Consider the following 20,373-nt stretch of genomic DNA (forward strand, 5'->3'; position numbering starts at 1 on the left):
TGTGGGACAGCTTGTAACCAGCTTTGATATGAAGCACTGGGGCAGCCAGTCCAATCGATGACCCGTTATGCGTAGTTGATGCATCGGTATATATGTGGCAAGAAGAACGGTGCCGTGTGTACAGTAAAGACAAAAAAAACTGCCGAAGGACAACTGAAGAGAGCGTCGATTTTTTTGTTATTCCAGGAATAGTCTTGTAGATTAGAAGTGGAGGCAGTGACCAGGGTGGTGTATTGAGTACCACAGGATCTTGAAACACTGTTGGAAGGACATCCTTGTTGTCAATTATAGTTTGAGAGATGCGGCTGTAAAAACAACTATCCGGAATGTCAGCTAGATGATGAGAGTGATGCCGTGTCAGATGTCGCATATGTAGTCGTAGAGTTTCTTGGGTACGCAGAGCTTTCAAAGGTAGACAATGAGATTCTGCAATCGTGTCTATGGTCGCGGTTGCTCGCGGTACCCCAAGGCATACTCTGAGTGCCTGGGCCTGGAGCGATTGGAGTGCTTTCATGTTGGTCAGACTTAAGCCGTGCATAACAGGCAAGCTATAGCGAAGGATGCCAACAAACAGGCTGTTGTATAAACGAAGAAGAGCAGAGGTAGACGTCCCCCAAGTTGTACCACTTATAAATCGCCCCAAACTTGTGAATGCGGACAACTTAGTCTTTAGGTGTTTCAGTTGGGAGTTCCAAGTTAAGCCTTTGTCAATGGAAACGCCAAGAAATATGTGATTCGGCGCATATGGGATTGGAGTTCCATTAATGGAAAGTGGATATCGTGTCATCTTCATCTGTGTAAAGGCCACGGCAGTTGATTTTGCTGGCGCAATCTCAAGCCCCCGTGTGAGAAGGAACTGAGAAATTTTGGACAGCGCATCTTGTAGGCGTGCATGTACGAGCTTAGGTGAGCCTGCAGACGTCCAGAGGCAAATGTCGTCTGCGTAGACTGTAAGGTGTACAGCTCTTGTGAGAATTTCGGTGATCCCAATGAGAGCAATGTTAAAGAGGACCGGGCTTAGAACACCCCCCTGAGGCACTCCTTTGGTCACTCTGTGACGAGAAGTTTCCCCTTCCTTTGTGCGCATGTAGATCGTTCGATTATTAAGGTAGTCAGATATCCATGCATAAAGACGACCGCCAATTCCGATAGATTGGAGTCCCCGTAAGACTGCCGAATGTTTGATATTATCAAAAGCTCCGCAGACATCAAGAAATACAGCTACTGTAATTTTCCCGCGAAGCTTCTTGTCGTCAACATGAGTTACAAGGTCTACGACATTATCAATGGAGCTACGACCCTGTCTAAATCCTGTCATGGTAGCTGGATATATCGATTGCGATTCAAGAAGCCATTCAATCCGTGATAGAACTAATCGCTCCATACATTTGCTGACACAGCTTGTTAGAGCGATTGGTCGGTAAGACTTTAAATCCAGAGGGGACTTGCCCGGTTTAAGGATGGGCACAACGCAGGCCGTTTTCCAGTCAGGTGGTATATTGCCGCTTGTCCACGAAGTGTTGAATATGTCCAACAAACGCTGGCGAGCGTCAAGCCCCAAATGAGCGAGTGTGCCATAGGTTATGTTATCTGAACCTGGAGAAGAAGAATGACTGAGGGAAGCTAGAACTTGATCCAATTCCGGGGCATTAAATACATCATCCATGTAACGTGAAAATGGAGTAACTGAGGCTTGATGCTCTATATCTGAGATATCACTGTCACTCACTGCTGATAGGACAAGCAATGCGCAGAATTCCTCAGCAATGTGCAATTGCGAGCGTCTTAGGAAAAGTGATATCGCGTGAAAAGGCATTCTCTGTTGTGGTGGAAATCTTAACCCGCGTGCAATATGCCATATTTTTGAGAGGGGAGCACGGGGATCAAATGACGCACAGGTTCCCCTCCATTTCTTTTGTCCGAGTTTATCTAAATGACGGCGAATATGTTTTTGTGTGCGCCTGTCTTCCCTAATGTCAGCTTGTAGTTTAGTTCGACGTGCGCGTCGCTCAGCCCTTTGGCGAATAGCTCGAAGTTTTTCATACTCTGAATCTACAACAGTTCGTGAGGCCGAAAGATTGACTGTCCTGGTTGCTTCTGTTGCTGATTGATTCATGACTGAAACAAACTCTTCGTAGGTCGTTGTCATATGTATGCGCTGTTCGACACTCTCCCGAAAGCATGTCCAGTCTATATATGAGGTTCGATCATGTCTGGCTCTATCAGCTTGGAAGCCGCGTACTGTGATGTAGGTAGGGATGTGGTCACTACCATGACTCTCTACGTCAACAAACCAGGAATTTCGAGTTACGAGTTCGCGTGACATGAAGGCAATATCTAAACAACTGCTACAGTGACTGCCTCGGATGAATGTAGGTGAACCGTCGTTTAGAAGACATAGATCATGAGAATCTGCCAGCTCAAGTAGTTCACGACCCCGACGTGTAGTTCTTACACTACCCCAAGCTATATTATGGGCGTTGAAGTCGCCAACAACCAAAACTGGCGAGTTACATTGTTGAATAATATCATGAATTCGCGTAGCATCAAAATTGCAAGCTGGAGCTATATAGGCAGCGATTACAGTAAAAGTTAGTTTGCCCTTGCGAACAGTAACGCCGACGTACTCATTGTCTTGATGTGATGTGATATTATGGGAAACATATGTCAAGTCTTTTCGTAAGGCAAGAAGAACCCGACTGGCGTTAGAGGGACGAGCTGATTGAAATACTTCGTAACCTGAAAGCCGGAAGTCTGATGCTACACGCGATTCGCTAATAGCTAAAATTGGGAACTTATGTTTGAATGTGAATTGTCGGAACTCTGAAAGGCGGGCACTAAGCCATCCCGCGTTCCATTGAAAAACGGTCGCTCCTTTGACTCTTTCATCAAATGAGGAATCATCCAGTACCCTGGTGTGAACTTCCGGTCATTGCAATAACTGCCGGTTCGAATGCCATGATTCTCTGCAAGATGTCTTTGAATGTGCATGGCGGCAGTTGGGTCGTGAGACCTCGAAGGACGGAGAATATAATGCGTATGATGTCACCTATTGTCATTGCGCCAAAGACAGAGGGAACCTGTTGCTGGCGAGGCAGGACTACAGCGGAGGTTTTGCTGTGTGGGCGCGTACCTGCAGTGCTAGGAGGTACGCCTGATGCGTTGAGCTCTCCTGAAGCGGGTGCGGGGTCACGAGGAGGCCATTGGTTGGCCATAAGGGTGGATTTCGCAGCAGGTCGAGACTTCTTGCCTTTACCCTTGGGGGGTGAGTCCTTGATGTTTAACGCAGGGGACACCGTGTCTTGTGTTGCTTGAAGGTCGGCGGTGGATGATTCAAGAGGAGGCCAGGGGCCTTGAGGGACCTCTGCCTCATTTGTTGACGGCGCAACTTTCGGGCCATGGACGAATCTCTTGGTTCTTGCAAGAGCCGTCAGCCGCGCTTTACAATTGACGTAGCTTGCTGGGTGATCTCCGCCGCAGTTGGCGCACTTGAATGGTGCTTCGCCCTTGCAGTCTTTGGTGGAATGTTGCTGGGCGCATTTCTTGCATTTTGCGGCACCTTTGCAATATTTAGCGACATGACCAAGTGCTTGGCAGTTGTAGCATCTGGTTGGAGCTTCAATAAACTCTGTTACGTCATGTTTTGTAAATCCGAGATTTACTCGGACTGGGCGGTCTGTATTTGGGCGAAAGGTCAGGACTACGCGGTCTGTTGGTTGCGCAGCTTCTCCGGACTTTCCTTGACGTCGATATAAGCGGCGGGCTGCAATAACTCCGTCTTGTTGCAGAAATGATGTTATGTCGGCATCGGTATGCCAAAGGGGCACTCCCTTGACAAGACCACCATTCTGTAGGTAAGTCCTCGGCACTGTAGCTTTGATGGGAACCCCACCGAGAAGGCGAAGTTTCAGGAGTCGGTCGACTGTGGTGGTTTCAGCAACCTCCACCATAAGGCCACCTCTATTTGTGAAGCGATGTCGCAAAATGGCAGCAGCTGCTGCTTCGTTCACCTCGGTACTCAAGGTCAGTGGATTTTGTCGCTGCAGACGATGCTCCTCATTGACCGGTGTAAGGAGTACAGGGATACCTGTCGTTCTTTGTCGGCGATGTGAGGCAAGAACGAAGCCCTCTAGGTCACCTTCAATTAAGTCTTCCTCCATTGAGTCACCCGGTGGTGCTTGCAGTTTGGCAGGAGTCGCCAGCAAGTCCGCAGGCTCACCGTCCCCGTCGTTGCGACGTTTTCCAAGGGTCGAGAGTCCAGTCTGAGTGTCTTGAGCTGCATTGTATGTGTGGTCCCTCCTAGCAGGAGTCTGCTTTGAGCACGAAGGAAGGTTGGTCGCTGATTCCAGTACGTTTGCACCGGGTTGGAAGGTCATGTCATGTGCCGGGTTACTCGAAGTAACCCGCGCTGCTGTAAATTGCAGCCGGTGGTTCGTAGTTGCGACTGATGACTAAAATAATCGAAAATGCCCAGAGCAAGGAAAAGTGCGTCCGATCAGTTCGGTGCACGCGCTCCGAATCGTGCTTCTTTTCTTTCCGAATCCCGTCGTCTTCTTCTTTGTTGCACCTCGTTGAAATGTCCGATCACAGTTCATCACACCAAGTAACGAGTAAAGGTATTTCGGTACATTTGAGAAGTAACGTGTAAAACACCGTTTATGCAGTCTAGCATTAATCATAACCTGAGTGTGCGTATATTGCGACAAAGGCAGACAGTCAACCAGAGAAATAACTAAAGAGTATGAAAGTATAGCAACGTCAATCGCTGGGCACGTCAGTGGAAATCTGCAGCTGGGAATGTCCTGCACCCAGAGAACACAATAAGGTTCGTTGGTTGAACCTTCTAGAATCGTGTACAGACCGAATTAAACCCTTGATCAATTTTTTTTTTTTTTTTGCCATCGTTCCTTTTTAAGATGTTCACAGAACCCATTGTGAGCTTGTAACTTTAGAAGCAGAAAAAACAAAATGAGAAACGGGAATCCCATATTCTTCACCTCTTCCTCAAGCACAATACTGCTGTTCTTTCGAGCGCGTCAGTTTAGAACGACTCTTCAGCGTTGCCGGAGATGTACTCTCAAGCAAGCGGGGAAACAAAACCGATGAAAGCTTCGAGAGGCAGCTACTGCTTAAGTGCAACGACTGCTGAAAAGAGGTCAATAAACTAGGAAACAAAAGCATTTGTATATTTGGCAGTCAAAGTAACGAGAAAAGGAACTCGTTTCTTTGGGGGTTAATGTAACTCGTTTCTTTTGAGAATCGGTAGCGTGTAACGGCATTTAGGTACTTTTTGAGCTAGTAACGAGTAACGGTATTCAGTTACTTTTGCGGGTAAACATGGACGTTTCTGATACAGACATTCTTGAAGGTGCACATTTGACAGAAATCAGTCTGGTTGTGCGGAAGAATACTTGCTTCGACGTCGTCTTTATTTACACATATACTCCTTTAAAAAAAAATATTTTCACCAACGCTTGGCAAAAAAAAAAGGAAATCTCGATATCGATTGCAAAAAGAAACTCGCAACAAAAATGCGTGCATCACGTTGGATACTCCGAACACGGAAAATTCTACCGGAATAGAGCGACCCGATGAAAAACCTTCGGGTGCGAAACTCATAGTGGCGCGAGGCCGCGGCCGCTGAGCACGGCCGAAACCGCTGTCGGGTGCCAGCTGCGTTCCGAATGAGCAGAGCAGTCGCGGCACTTTGGAACCCGAGCAGAGAGCGGATCCTTGCGCCGAGGAGTGCGGCGAGTGCCCCCCGACGCACCACTCGGATACTGAAGGGACCTTGGTGAACTCGGGGCTGAGAGGGCAGCCTCCCCGGGCCCCGGCATGCCGCCCGTCTGACGACCCGACGCCTACCTCTACCTGTCGCCTGTGTCGTCGTCGTCGCGCTGCCGGCGAGGTGAGATCGCATCAGCTGGAACACTCACGGCGCCGAGTAAAAACGCGCGCGTCGGCAACGGGAGTTCAAGAACGCCAGCTGCGTTTCCTCAAAGTCGTACGTTAATAGGCAGATTTCGCTACCTCTGGCTACCGCTGACTACCGCGTGTACGGTAGCGTTCAGGGAACGTGCTCAAGAGCACACACACACACACACGCACACACACACGCCCACACACACGCACGCGCACGCACGCACGCACACACACACACATACACACACACTCATATATATAAGACGAGATCCACCCTGATGAAGAACGGTCCCTGTTTGATACGTCGGTATATATTAGGGTAAATATTGCCCTTCCATGGATCCAGTATTACTCCGCTATCTACGTCTATCCGGCCCCTCTCACCCCCCTCTCTACGTATATACATATACATATACATGCACGCTTTGAAGTCACAGCACGAGTTCCTGGTAGCAAAACCGCTCTTCAGGTAACGGCAGCTTAAAGACCTCGGGGCTTATTAGGTGACTGCTTCCCGATTCGTTCTTTGGCATTCTTATCAATATTGCGACTATTGAACGATAATAAGGTTGTCGGGATCCGCCACGCCCTGCACTTTTTGAACTGTCGGCGACTGGGCGGTAGCGCTATGCTATGCGGAGCGTAACTTCGTCTGCTTCTTTTGAATGCGCTGTGGTGACGTCAGAACGCCGAGCTCTGATTGGTTCTGATTGAAGGATAGGTGGGCAGACCTCAAAGCGAGCTGCCTCGAGGTCTACCCACTATCCTTCGATCAGAGCCAATCAGAGCTCGACGGTCTGACGTCACCACAACCCCTGCAAAAGAAGCAGACGAACTTGCGATCCGCATTATAGGGCAAGGGGTCTCCAACCCGCGGGCCGGATTCGGCCGGCGGAAGTCTTCCGACCGGCTCCCGGCTGGCCGCGCTCTTTCCAACGAAGCCTGGTCCCCGGCCCTCTTCCAGCAGGGACCGGCTCCTAGCGGTGCAAAGAGAGCTGCGCCTAAGGAAGCGGCGCTGCGACGCGCTCCAGGCGCACAAACTAAGATACCAGAAATTACGAGAGAAACTTCGTTGTAACGCGAATCGCCATATCATTAATTGAACGTTGCCATCACGAGTTTTAACATTCTTAGTCCCCCGCTACATGTCTGTGGAACTATGCTAAAATTTTATTGCGTTCTCATACACATTGCGCTTAGTGCCGTCTGTCCATTAGTTTTGTCATTCTCATTAGTGTTTTGCAGGGCGCAAATGTGCCAAAGTTTCTAGGCGTTTCGCTTTATGACTGGTGAGTTTTCTTTGCCTCAAGCATCGCGTAATGTCATAATTAGATCAATATAAGATATCACATGGAAACATACATATTAACCCAACTTAGGAGTTTTTAAAGCCTTACTCTAAATTTAATTTATGCGTTCAAATGGTTGGGTTTATTTCTTTAGGTTTTCTTCGTTTATGATTACGCTTTTTTGTTTTCTCCCCCGGCCCTCGAGACTTCGACATATCGCTAATCCTGCCTCTTAGCCAAAAACGTTTGGAGAGCTCTGCTATATTGGCGACGTGAGCGATCGAAAGCGTCGCTGTGGTCGGCCCACCACAATTGACAGAATGCTGACTATGACGTCAGCAAAGGATTTCTCATCGACGCCAATACTAGGAATGTAAGAACTTCAATTTCGGCGGTGTTGCTTTGAAAGCACTATGATTTCAGGCTTCCACCATGCCCATTACAAACACCATCAAACTTATTGTTCGCAAGGTAATACTTCACGAGAAGGAACCATAGGAGGGCGCCACCAAAACATCTCGCCGCTAATAGGCGATTGCGAGCATGGACACCGGCCGACGCCATGTCTCTGCTCTTGCGGAGAAGCCCGTGCCATTCCAAGCTTGCCAAAGCTATGTGCACGCGCAAGCTGCACATATAGGAGGTATTCACTGGACGCCATATTTGAGGGCGATGTTTAGAACGCATGCTCAGAACGAGCTCACATTAATAGCCTGCTAAGACCGGAAAACTTGATGGTGCTAAATGCACGCTCCAAAAGGACTGCGGAAGCTCGCCGTCAGCACGCGCTCAGCAGCAGCGCACACGAATATGGCCGCCAGTGAATACTCCCTATACTTGCTCACCGTGACGCTCTCATGGGGCACGACTCGGGGCACGAGTCGGGGCACGAGTCGGGGCGCCAGGCTCTCGCAATTCTCTAAGCATATATGGCTTGGACGTAACGTAATTCGCGGTCATACCAGCATTTTACGCGCCGCGAGCGTTCCGATTCTCGGTATTAGTTTCACACCGCAAAAGTTGTAGTTCGAAGAATCCGATAAGTAGAAATAACCGTCAGAACCCAGCAATGGCGACCGTTGCGAGCTATGTATTGGGAGTGCTGAGTGGCGGCCGTAGCAGCGTGCACGACTGCAGAGAGCGTGCTGACGGCGAGCTTGCGGAGCTATTTTGCAACGTGCATTCCACGCCATCGAGATTACGGGTCATAGCAGGCTATTTATATGAGTTCGTTTTGGGCATGTGCTCTGAGCAGCGCCCTCAAATTAGACGTCCGACCGCAGACGGTCCGAGGGAGTCAATCAAGCATTCAGTGCCGAAAGGGCATCGCCATCCTTGGTGCGTTTGCTCTCTCCGACCGGACCAATCACGCACAGTGCCGCGAACCTGCGTCTTTCGCTACACGCGATTGGTTAAGACGGTGACTGCAAACGCATAAGGGCGATGAGCGTCGCAACCCCCTTCAAGACTGCACCCTCTTTTGGTGGATGTTTTCACTCTAATAAAAAAAGGGTGTATTCTTACATCCTTTGTCCCATATAAGACACCCCAAAACTTTAGTTCGACGTACAGCGCACTGACGTCGATCTGACGGTACTGACCTTCACAAGAGGCTTGATAGCCGCGTGGTGCTACTTATTAAATAGCTAATATACGTGTTACTTGCCAAAAAAAAATCATCGCGGTATTATTGGCTTTATTGCTAAACCTCGGTGTTTTCTTTCTGTGGTTTTTGATACGTACTTTAGCTATTTAAAAAGTTATATCGCACCGTTATCAAGCCCTCGTAAAATTTGGGCCGCCTGTTCGACTATAGTGAGCAGCACGTCGAAATGAAGTTTTGCGGTGCATTATATAGGACAAAAAGGTGTAAGGTAATACCTTTTTTTTTTTTTTTTAGAGTGTACCTTTGAGCTGTCGACATGCCTATACACTCCGCCCAACGCGACCGACGCGCCGCCGCACGGCCGTTACCGAAGTTAGGCAGTGAGAACCCCAGCGAAACGAAACCATGCCGTGTACATTGGTACGCATTGAAGCCGGAGCGGTGCGGTTGCGCTGGGTTGACAGCTTGAACTGCTGCGTCGTTAAGTGCTCCAATGTTTATGCGTCGTATCTCGTGGGGACAAAGTTTCACAGTTTATCAACTCGCCGATGATTTGTGAGACAGCGACAGACCCGTGCCGTACGACTCGAGAAATTTGGTCTCCCGATCATGTCTGCCACTGTGTCGGCACGCCTGACATGTTCTATACACTGCCGTGTGGCGCTCTGCGTTTGTTTTCGTACCAGTAACGCCTACATATGTTAGCGCCGATGGGACGAACTGAAATGCCATCCCACACTCTCGGGTATGCAAATCCAATTTCGTTGGAGGAATGCCCTCCAAAAGGAGTTTCGTCCCCATCGTTCATATAGATGATATTTCTGGACCAGTATGGCACGCAGTTTGTACATCATGAAGAAAGATTCGGACAGTCCGAAAAGTGACAAATATAAATCTAAGGAAAACTAAAATGAAACTTGGAATCACTGGACAATCGGCGTTTGAGTATGAATGTTTATTCGGTGTGCTTTCTTTTTGAACAGCCTACTTTTGGATGTGGAAACACCGACACCTCGAGTGCTGTAGACAACTTCTTTTTCCTCAGCTTTGGAGCCAACTATCGCAAAGTTGACGGAACTGGAAGTACCGTCCACTGGTCCCTTCCTACCTGTAAAGTGTGCACCTCCTACGACGAGTGGTGTTCTTTTGACAGCCTTTGACTGTTAAAACCGGTTCCCATTCAGTTACGCCGCCCAAACTAAATTTCCACCTGGTTTTGCTATGCCAGCTATTTTTGGTATAATAAGTGTTGTGTCAAGTTACGGTCATGCCCAAGTACCCCTGTGCCAAAAATCGGCACCTCGCACAACCAAGTTGTTACACAACAGCTGACCGCAAATGCCCTTGACGGCCAAATCGTGTGTTGGCCGACAGCACTGTTTTCTCGGCTTTGAAACCACCTTTCGTAAAGTTGTTTCAGTTGGAAGTACAGTCCACTAGTTCCTTCCTACCAGTAAAGTCTCCACCTCCCACGACGAGTGGTGTTCTCTTGATATCCCTTTCACAGTCATAACCGGTTCTTATTCAGTTACGCCGCCCAAGCCAAATTTCCACCTGGTTTCCTATGCCACCTGTGTTTGGTATAATAAGTGTTGTGTGAAGTTATGGTCATGGCCAAGAACCTATCTGTCCAAATCTGCATTTCGCACAGCTCGGTTATAACACAACGTTTTGGGTCCAATATTGGACATCCCATAGAGCTTTATTTCTTTATTCGTTCGAAACATAACTTTCACACCTGCTGTCTGAGTAAAACTTGGCACACTTAATGCACAAACTTAGTAAACATCTCACTCGCCTCCAAATATCATCGTCACAGCAGTCCTGCGTTTACAGCGCCCAACGAAACGGATTTCCCACCGAGAGCAATTATGGTAGCGGCCATCTTGCTTTTCGGAAAATTGCTCAAACCCCTTTTTCGACCGCAACTAGAAAAATTATTCCTATTAACGACTCAAACTCAATATATGAGAAGCGGAGAACAGCTAGGTGCCCTTCTTAGGTCTGCCCCAGCACTCATGCTACGTCACCCTCAACGTATCGGCTCCAAAAGCAAAAGTTCCGTCCGGGCGCGCTTCCGCCGCTCCAGCTTCGCATGCGAAAAAGCGCCGCAGGCTGGTGAACGCGCCTGCACTGTCGAACGCCAGCTCCTCCCCTAGCGGCGCTACGCGCGTTTTTTAAAGCGCCCCCTATACACCTTTCCAAAAAACGCTCCTAGGCCGCCGCCATGTTGCTGATGCTGATGCGGCTGGTGCGACTCTCGCGCCCTCTGTCAGCTAGAAATTTTCTGCCGCTCTCTGGGACTGTGAAGACCCGCTCAGCGCGGTTCTCTACCTACGTTTTTGCGGTTTTGAATTCGAGGTTTTCTCGCCCGTCTTGAAAGTTTCCACTTAATTTTTTTTTATGCGTGCTGCGTACTCTTCTTGTGTTATCCTCTATTGTGAGAAATAAGGCTGGTAAGTGCCTGCCATTCAAGTTTTTCTGCTTTACATTCACGGGAAGCGAAGGAGGTGAAGGACGTCGAACGACCCTCGACACGATTTTGCGAACATTGTTTTCCCCCCTCCCAGAGATAATCCGCGTAGAATCCTCAGTCATCTCCAAAAATAGTTGTCCGGGTTGGGGTGAGAAACGGGTCAGTCGCGTTTGTTTCTTTGCCTTGGTGCGGTTGTGAAAAATGGAAGCTCTCCCCAAAACGTGCCTCGAAACGAAGTCATCTCGGATTCCGTCCGATCGTCAAGATGTGACTGTCGTCGACTGTGACTGTGTTATTTGAGATCTTTCTCAAATAAATTCTTTTCGGATAACGCTGCATCGTGTGGTACGTACGATATATCGTTCGGATGTTAACACTTCCTGAATTGTATGTCCGTGTCCTGTCCATCGGTAAACACGTTATTTGTGAGCGTGAAAAATGCATGGCTTTCGGCCCTTTTCGGTTGCAATTTATTTTTGACAGCAAAACGCTTTGTCGCTTCACATGCGGCGAATCCCGCGGCGCCGTCAAAACTTATCGTGAGAAAAAAAGAAATGACTAGAACTATACATTCCAGTCGCATTCGTTCTGTCGCGCGCGTACCCAACAAAAATAGTTTACAGTTTTTTTGTTTTGTTTTGCTTTTTGGTTTTTTTAATGTGGCACAATGCTTTCTTAATGTCCTCGGGAACATACATGTACCATGAAACACAAAACATAGCGGGAAAATACGAGAATTTAGCCGCCAGCAGCGTTTGAAACTGCGCCTACGCAGGCTGCGCCTGTTGAAATCGCAGTCCACTCGGTTAGGGTTAGGAGGGACGCCGGTGAGAGTCTAGCCTCAAACTCAATGACTGGGCTCGAAAACGGTTTGTTGCCCCTGGGGTCGAGTGTTTTTTGGAAAGGTGTATAGACCAGTGTCCGCGCCAATTCCGGGGCGCCGCCATGGATGGATGGATGGATGGATGGATGAATACGGCTGAGCCCTTTGGATCGGGCGGTAGCTTACGCCACCTAGCCATTTTGTTTTACCATTTAAGCTTAGAATATTTAAATGTGAAATCTATATTCACACCGCAGTGCAAAGAAAGTGAGGCTATGAAACCCCCTTGCCATCAGTGGATAAGAAAATACCTAGTTTTCTCTCGATTTCTGCCACCATTCACTTAATCTTTGCTTGGTAATCTCTACAGATTTGAAATCCACTCTCCCTTCACTGTCTCTAAAACCCAATGACTTTATTAAATCTATATTGTCTTCGGTAGGCATAGGGTGAAGCCCTTTACAGTAGAGTATCAAGTGTTCAGCCGTCTCGTCCTCCTCTCCACAAGCAGTGCACACTGTATCAATTTCCTGGTACTTCACTCTGTATGTTCTGGTTCGCAGAACACCCGTTCTTGCCTCAAACAGCAATGAGCTTCCCCTAGAATTGTCATCAATGCTTTCTTTGGCAATAACTCTTTTGTTTAATCTATAGCTTTCCAGAGCCGTCTTTGTCTGCATTCCCTCTAGCCACCAATCTCTTTCTGTGGCCTTAACTTTCTTCTTAACTGAGACTTGCTCTTCCGTATCTTCGCTATAGCCCAAAAACTTTCCTCTTAATTTCCTAGTGCGCTGTCTCCACTTTGTGTCTACACTCCTCATGTATAAATAGCTGAAAACCTTTCGTGCCCACTGCTCCCCGTCCATTTGCCTCAACCTATCCTCAAATTCTACCTTGCTCACCGCTTCCCTGCTCTCAAATGATGCCCATCCCATGTCTCCTTGTACTCCCTGGTTTGGCGTTTTGCAATGTGCCCCCAAAGCCAGTCTACCTACTCCGCGCTGTTTTATTTCTAGTCTCGCATGCACTTCGGATTTCATGCATAGCACTGCGTTTCCAAAAGTCAAGCCAGGCACCATGACCCCTTTCCAAATCTCTCTCACCACCTCATACCTGTTGTAATTCCAAAGTGCTCTATTTTTCATTACAGCTGCATTTCTGTTGCCCTTACCTATTATATACTTTTCATGGTCTCTGAGATATTCTGCACCATCACATATCCATACTCCTAGATACTTGTATTTACTAGCTCTCTCAACTGTAATATTCTGTATCTTCAGCCTCTCAACTTCATCCTCGTTCCACGCGGAAAGAACTGGCAGGCAGGGAGGGGGGGCTGCGTTGGCGGCGTTGCTTTGGGTAGCTGGATGCGGCAGGCTGTCCGAATGCACCGACACATCGTGAAAGATGTCTTCACCAGAAGCCTCTGCGGCCCGTTCTTCAACAGGCAAGATGTCGGGAACATTCGAGAACCCATCTCGATCAAGGAAAATAAGGGAAAACCTTTCTTGTCTTAGATGTTCTCGGTGTCTGCTGACCCTTGACATCCGCGTTTCAGTCCGGGTTCATTGCGTAGTAAATATTTCGCTACCGCTTTCTTGCAGCTTTCAAATGCTTGATTGTTGGCTTCTTGTATACGACATTACATTCGTGGCACGTTTGAGACCGATTTTCGCGATCTGCTTGCCTTTCTGCGGCAGCGCGGCTCTGCCGAGCCGAAATAAGTGGGAGGCGTTCACTTGATCGAACGCAGTTTTAGCGAATGAAAACGAGACCACGACGTTTCATCGAATGACTAGCGAATGGGTCTAGTTACATAGACAGCTCGGATTAGCTTTCTTTTGTAATGTGGCGCCTTGTCTGCCGCTGCGAAGCGGCGTAAACGAGGGCTCCGAGTATGTTAGCACGCGTCCCCCCCCCCCCCCCCCCCCCACACACACACACACACTGCGAGCGTCTGGGTTCGAAACTATTAATTGCCAGTTCTAAAGGATGGTACTTACTTGAAGTGGGAGCTGGAATTCTACGAGGTACCAGGAGACACTTACTATCGGGCAACGAAGCACGGTGCCTGTGGGGGCAGAGTCTAGGAACGCTACCGATTAATATTGTGACAGGCGATCAGTTATGATAGCAGACGAAACTTCGACTCGTTTGTTCAGAAGTTCGCGGTGATATTTTATTAGCCCTCGTTACAGCACACCAAGGATCTTAGGCAGTGAAATTCACATCACGCAGGCTCGTCCGTCGTAGTCAAATGAGCGCAGTCGACGATGAGATGTAATGAGCTACTAAGCTTCACAAGGAAAATGCGCGTGAGAAAGAGTTTTGAGGAAGTCCAAAACACCGATCCAGCAGACGCACGTACGTACGTTTACTCCGGACTTCATGAACCCGACGGCGCAAGATCAAAGAGCACCGACGCCATCGCCACCCGGTTTTCTCTGCACTTTGCGCGACGACGGCACTGCAACGGAGGGCACTCGCCTCGGCGTTAACAATCCGCGAAATAGATTAATTTCCCACTCTTGAAGCGATTCCAAATGATAAATGAAAATACCTCGGCGTTGTTGAACATCTGACGACACAACCAACACAACTGTGCCGCTGGCTGCGTGAGCCTGGCGCCTGCTCGGCACCGTTGTTGCTCGTGAAGGCCTGCTTATTTGTAGTTGAGACGATGATTCCACATCTTTCGTGGTGCTTGCAATAACTTCGAAGGGCAGGGGAACCTTCTCACGACGACGTTGAAGACACTCAACACCGGAGCCACCAAAGCAATCGCACAAACCGTCGCCATGTTTGCTTCTTCTTCGTCACTCGCGGCGCGGTCAACTCGTCGCGAGATGTTTTCTGGCTCGGCTAGATGAAAACCAACAACGGCAAAGTGGCGTATGGACACACGGCTCTCACATTACGGGCACTATACTCACATACCGCGGTAAACAGGACCGATGCCGGCGAAACGGCAGTCGGCACACCAGCGAAGAAGCCCTCAACGGGAACCGGCGGCGCAGGCCGACGCAGCCCCCCCTCCCCGTGAGCGTCTGGGTTCGAGATTATTGTTCGCTTTTGCTCCTTGCGGTCGAGGCTAAAAAGAGCACTTCCGGACAAAGGTCTATAGTTTCCGCACGGAGCGTATAGACCGTTTTATTGTGGTTAGCGCCATTTTGAGAGCGAGAGAGAAAAGGGGAAAGGGCTACCGGCGCTTTCCTCCTTTCTGATTGTGTAGCCTGAGTGGAAGTCCCAGATGAGATGCTTGGCCGGTGTTGGGCGTCTGCAGTGCCCCAACTTCGTTCGCGCTTTCTTCTACGTTTCAAACTCCCAAACTTAATTAAAGCCATGGTCTTTGATGGCGACAGTGCCCCGGTCATCGGGACACCATTGCTGGGTGATAGGGTGCACGAATAACGACAGAAAGCGTCGAATACTGTACGAAGACCTATGTAGCTTGCATGGAATCCGGCAAGGCAAGTACGGCTGGAATGTTTTTAAGCTCCATTGCTCTCCGCATGACTGGAAATGATAAACCATTTATACATTTTTGCTTGCAATGGGCCTATTTCAACGTAGCCGCTTTTTGTTGTAATCAACAAGCGATACACGAAACGGGAACCTCAATTAACTTTGTAAACGCCCGGAGCTGCTACATATCGTCTTGATGTGCTGTTTTTATCTTCGTGTCCCTGTTCTTATATTTACTTGTGAATGAACGACGAAGACGCTCTAGATGTACTTTTATCGAACCGCAGAAAGCCTCGAAGCAGCCACGAATTATTTTACTATTTGATGAAATTTTTTGAGTACTCACCTCCAATTTCTATAGCTGGCACGTTCGCTGCCGCTGTTCCCCCCGCCGCCACACTGGCGGATGCCATGACTCAAACAAAGAAACGTGCACACTGGGCTCGAAAACGCAGATCGCAACACACGAGACGTTCCCTGCAGCGACTATCAAGCGCCTCAAAGCGCCTTAGTCAACGGAAACAACCCACCAGCGGCACTCCAAGGAGCGCTTTTGCCGGCTCTCTGGTATCGCGCAAAAAATCGCGATTAAAAGAAACAAAAAAACTATAGAACTACGTTTTCAACGATTTCCAGCCTCACCCGGCGGCGGAAATAAGCCTTAACTAAGTGTTGTAGATGATAAAATCGATTCAGTCACCACTGCAAATTATCACTAATAAGATAAATTCAGTTACGAAATTTTACAAGCTGAAACAGCAGTTATCATGAGAAAACTCGCACGCACATTGCGAGCGTACCCCATGTTCATCGGCGGTACAGCATTCGGTGCGCGCTCCATTCACGAAATGTTCCGAGCGAAGTCGAGAGGATGGCGTTGAGGAAACGCCTTTTCGGCTTACGGACGCAGGTAATCCACTGCCCCCGGAGACAGGGGTCATGTGGAAAGCGATGGAGTTCAAAGACATTGCAGCCGCTCTCGCCTTGCTGGATTCCTTGCAAGCTACATATGTCCTCGGACAGTATTCCATGCTTTCTGTTTTTATTCGTGCACCCTATGACCCAGCAATGGTCTCCCGATGACCGGGCGACTGTTGCCATCGAAGCCTCTAGCTTTAATTAAGTTTGCGAGTTTAAAACAGAAAAGAAAGCGCGAACAAAGTTCGCGCACAGCAGACACCCAACACCGGCGAAGCCTCTCATCCGGGACTTTCGCTCTTTCTACACAATCAGAAAGGAGGAAAGCGCCGGTAGCCCTTTCCCCTTTTCTCTCTCGCCCTCTTTCTGTAAAACGGTCTATAGGGAGTATTCACTGGTGGCCATAGCTGTGTGTTCGACTGCTGAGCGCGTGCTGATGGCGAGCTTCCACAGTTCTTTTGTAACGTGCATTCCGCACCATCAAGAGTGCCGCGGGTCTTAGCAGTCAATTGATGTGAGCCCGTTCTGAGCATGCGCTCTAAACAGCACCCACAAATATGGCGTCCAGTGAATACTCCCTATAAAATATCCAAGAGATGTTGTCGCCCATGTGGCGAGATACATGTTTAGCGGTGTTGAATGCTCCGTAACCTATAGGAAGTATCTGCATGTCGTCATCGGAACGATGTCGGTAAAGCAGCGGTGAGACAGGTGAAACAGGTTTTGGAAAAATTTTTGGAGCAGAAAAATCTGGATTTTAAAGCATCTTAGCAGCACAAAATTCTTGTTTCGGAGCAGCAGTTGGTGCATTTTGGAGCAACTTCGAAGCAGAAAAGTCTACAGTTTGGAGCAGATTAGGAGCAGAAAATGTTAGAGCAGCTTATCAGCAATTTAAATCATAAAAAATCAAATATAAATCACGTAAATCAGATTTTTCTTTTTTAACCGTTATTTTTGTCCACCCTGGTTCTAATAAGTCATCAGCGCCGATACGCACCAAGATAAAATATATATATTAAAAAAAAAAAAAAAAAAACGGAAAAGGCAAACGCGAGTTCCGTGCGCATAGTCAATGAGGACAGGAAACACAGGCTTGCTGCAAAGTTAGGTGAGCACCCGGTACCTCAAGCTTATACGAACTGGTGCCAAAGCGCAATTGTAGTGCAAAACTTTTTAAAGCTTTGATTCGAGAGCATGAACAGGGAAACACGGTTTACTACAACCAGACATCGATGCACGCTCGTAGAAAGCACGTGCAGATAGAAAATAAAATAAAAATAAGTAAAAACTCCACAAAAGGGAGTCAGAAGGTAAATAGTGAATTGGTAGAAAAACTATGATCACCACATGCACGCTAAATACGGGTGTGTGACCGATTCATTCAATTGCTCACGCACTGGAAGAACGTGTGTGATAACCGAAAGTACTCACGGCGTCGGCGCCGTCTATTTTGACGAGATAACGGACACGAATGAACAATTACGAAATGGAGGCGCTCAATAGTACTTTTGAGAAAAGGTTTACTCTCAAAACAAAACAGATACTTAAGTTTCCTCAGCTTGATAGCCTGTGCGTCGTACCTCGGGCGGCCAGACAGCGAGGCCGCGTGACAGCGCACCGGCAGCATGCAGCCACAAATGACAGCGGAAAGTAGTTGGAAAATCGGGTAAAGACACGTATCATAGGCATAGAAGGGTACTACAGCTGAAACCTTCGAATCCAGCGGTCACTTGCGCCACCCTGTGCCCGTGCGGTTTGATCTCACGCAAGAATATCGTCGGCGTCGCTACGCAAAAAGTCTGCAACGTGTGAGGATACCAACATAAATCATTATTTGAGGAAGGCATGCAGGTTTTCCGCCACTCGTAAACACGCAAAGCCGTGCGCGATCGAAAGCGTCGCTGGGATCGGCCTTCCGCGATTGGCCGAATGCTGACTATGACGTCAGCAAAGGAGTTCTCAACGACGGAAATAAGAGGAATGGAAGAACTTCACTTTCGACGGTGTTGGTAGTGTTGCTTTAAGAGCGCAATGATTTCAAGCTTCCACCATGCTCCTTACAAACAGCATCGAATTTGTTGTTCGCAAGATAATGACGTCACGAAAGGTAACCATAGGAGGGCGCCACTAAAACATCTCGCCGCTAATAGGGAGCATTCACCGGCAGCGATAGCTGAAAACCCCCTATCCTGGGAAAAGTGGCGCCATTCGTTGTTGTGGAAATGGTCGAGACACGTGCCGCGCGCTCGCCACTTCAGGAAAGAATATGGCGTCTGAAATCTAGCGCTGCTTTGTGCCGCCATAACCTTCTCAAGGACTGCACGTTGCACGTGCCTCTTGCACACCTTTTAAAACATGAAGGGGCTTTAGCAATAGCTTTGTGAACGACCGCTGAAGACGTGCTTGACGGCTAGCTTCCAGAGTTCTTTTGCAACGTGCATTCCGCACCATCGAGAGCATTGGTCTTAGCAGCCTAATAATGTGAGCTAGTTCCGAGCATGCGCTCTAAACATCGCCCTCAAATGTGGCGCCCAGCGAATACCTTTCCATAAAAGCGTTTGAGGATGCGTTCATTGCTGTGTCTGTGTGTAATTCAAGCGCACTTCCTTGCTGGCCGCAACTGCGCGCGAGCGCTGGCTGGACTGTGATTGAGCACGTGTGGGCAGTGATATTTGTGCGGAACTGTCTATGGGCTCCTTCTCTGCAAAGCGCATCCACTGGGCGGCATATCGGAGTGCGCGCTGCTGTCTGCATATGTTCAGAACGAGTTCCTGCCCACCGGCAGCCGTCGTCAGTTCATATACTCATCAGTGCGCACTCGACTATGGCCTGCCTCCAGTGTACATAACCCCTATACATGGTCTGCATTGACGTCACGTCAGTGGCCTTGCAGCCGAGCGCGCACCTTCTGCAACCTCAATTTCATACCATCGATTATGTTCTTCTTAGCAAAAACAAGTAGAAACCGTAAAACGGTACCTGCAGCCAACGTTACTAGATTAGATCTGCTGCAGAACTCCCGCGGAAGGAGGTACTCCTCTCACCCCTTTCAGTCCGCCTCCCGTAAAGCCCCTTCATGTTTCAAAACTAGCGCAAGGTGCGCCGAAGCCACCGTGGCCGATGCACCAGGCCAGGGCCGTACCCAGAAAAAAATTTCGGGGGGGTGGGGGGGTTTCGGGGACAACGGCGGCCATTTTGAAAATGTCTATTGTCTTATTTTTGCCTATGAATCATGTGCATCGGTGGCATATAATGGAGAGTTATAGCAAACCGAAGAACCGGTCCCGGTTTGGTACCCGGTAGCCGACCGGTGCCACTGCGCGTGCGCAGAGGTGGAGATTAAAATCGGCTGGCTGCAAGTGCACCGACCAGGGCCGTACCCAGAAAAAAATTTCGGGGAAGGTCAGAACCCCCTACCTCCCCCCCCCCCCCCCCCCCTGGTTACGGCCCTGCACCAGGCACGTGCAACGTGCAGCCTTTGGGAAGAACACGACGGCACAGCGTAGTACTGAGCTGGATTTCAGACGCCATGTTCTTCCCAGAAGTGGCGCGCGGCACGTCTTTCGAGCATTTCAAGAACAATGAATGGGGCCACTTTCCGCAGGATAGAGGGGCTTTAGCCCCCCGTCATTTGAAGCGCCTTCTCGGTTTTCGTTTGAAAACTGTGTATTTCATAGTGTATGGCGAAGCGCCATCTTTAAGCATGTAACTAGAAACTCAACTCCGCCTTCAGCTCGAGCTCGCTGGCTTTGGCAGTGCTTTGGTTGCGCGTGCCTGCGTGTTCACACTTGTGTTAGCGAGGGCAGAAATCTCGCACTGAAAGCGAAGCTTCTAGTCTCAGCTTAAAGCGAAACTGAAGCGGTTCTGCATTTGA

General features: G+C 48.8%; 1 protein-coding gene across 1 annotated transcript in view; it reads left to right on the forward strand.

The window, feature by feature from the left end:
• The first annotated feature begins 5,708 nt into the window (after positions 1 to 5,708).
• The window catches only part of LOC8050788 (cholesterol transporter ABCA5), a 154,627-nt gene continuing 139,962 nt past the window's right edge, over positions 5,709 to 20,373 (forward strand). The window contains exon 1 of the mRNA XM_042287791.1: positions 5,709 to 5,908. The gene's annotated coding sequence lies outside the window, so the exon portion shown is untranslated. The remainder of the gene's footprint in view (positions 5,909 to 20,373) is intronic.

Source organism: Ixodes scapularis, unplaced genomic scaffold, assembly GCF_016920785.2.
Source record: "Ixodes scapularis isolate PalLabHiFi unplaced genomic scaffold, ASM1692078v2 ptg000320l_1___fragment_1__unscaffolded, whole genome shotgun sequence".
NCBI lineage: Eukaryota > Metazoa > Arthropoda > Arachnida > Ixodida > Ixodidae > Ixodes > Ixodes scapularis.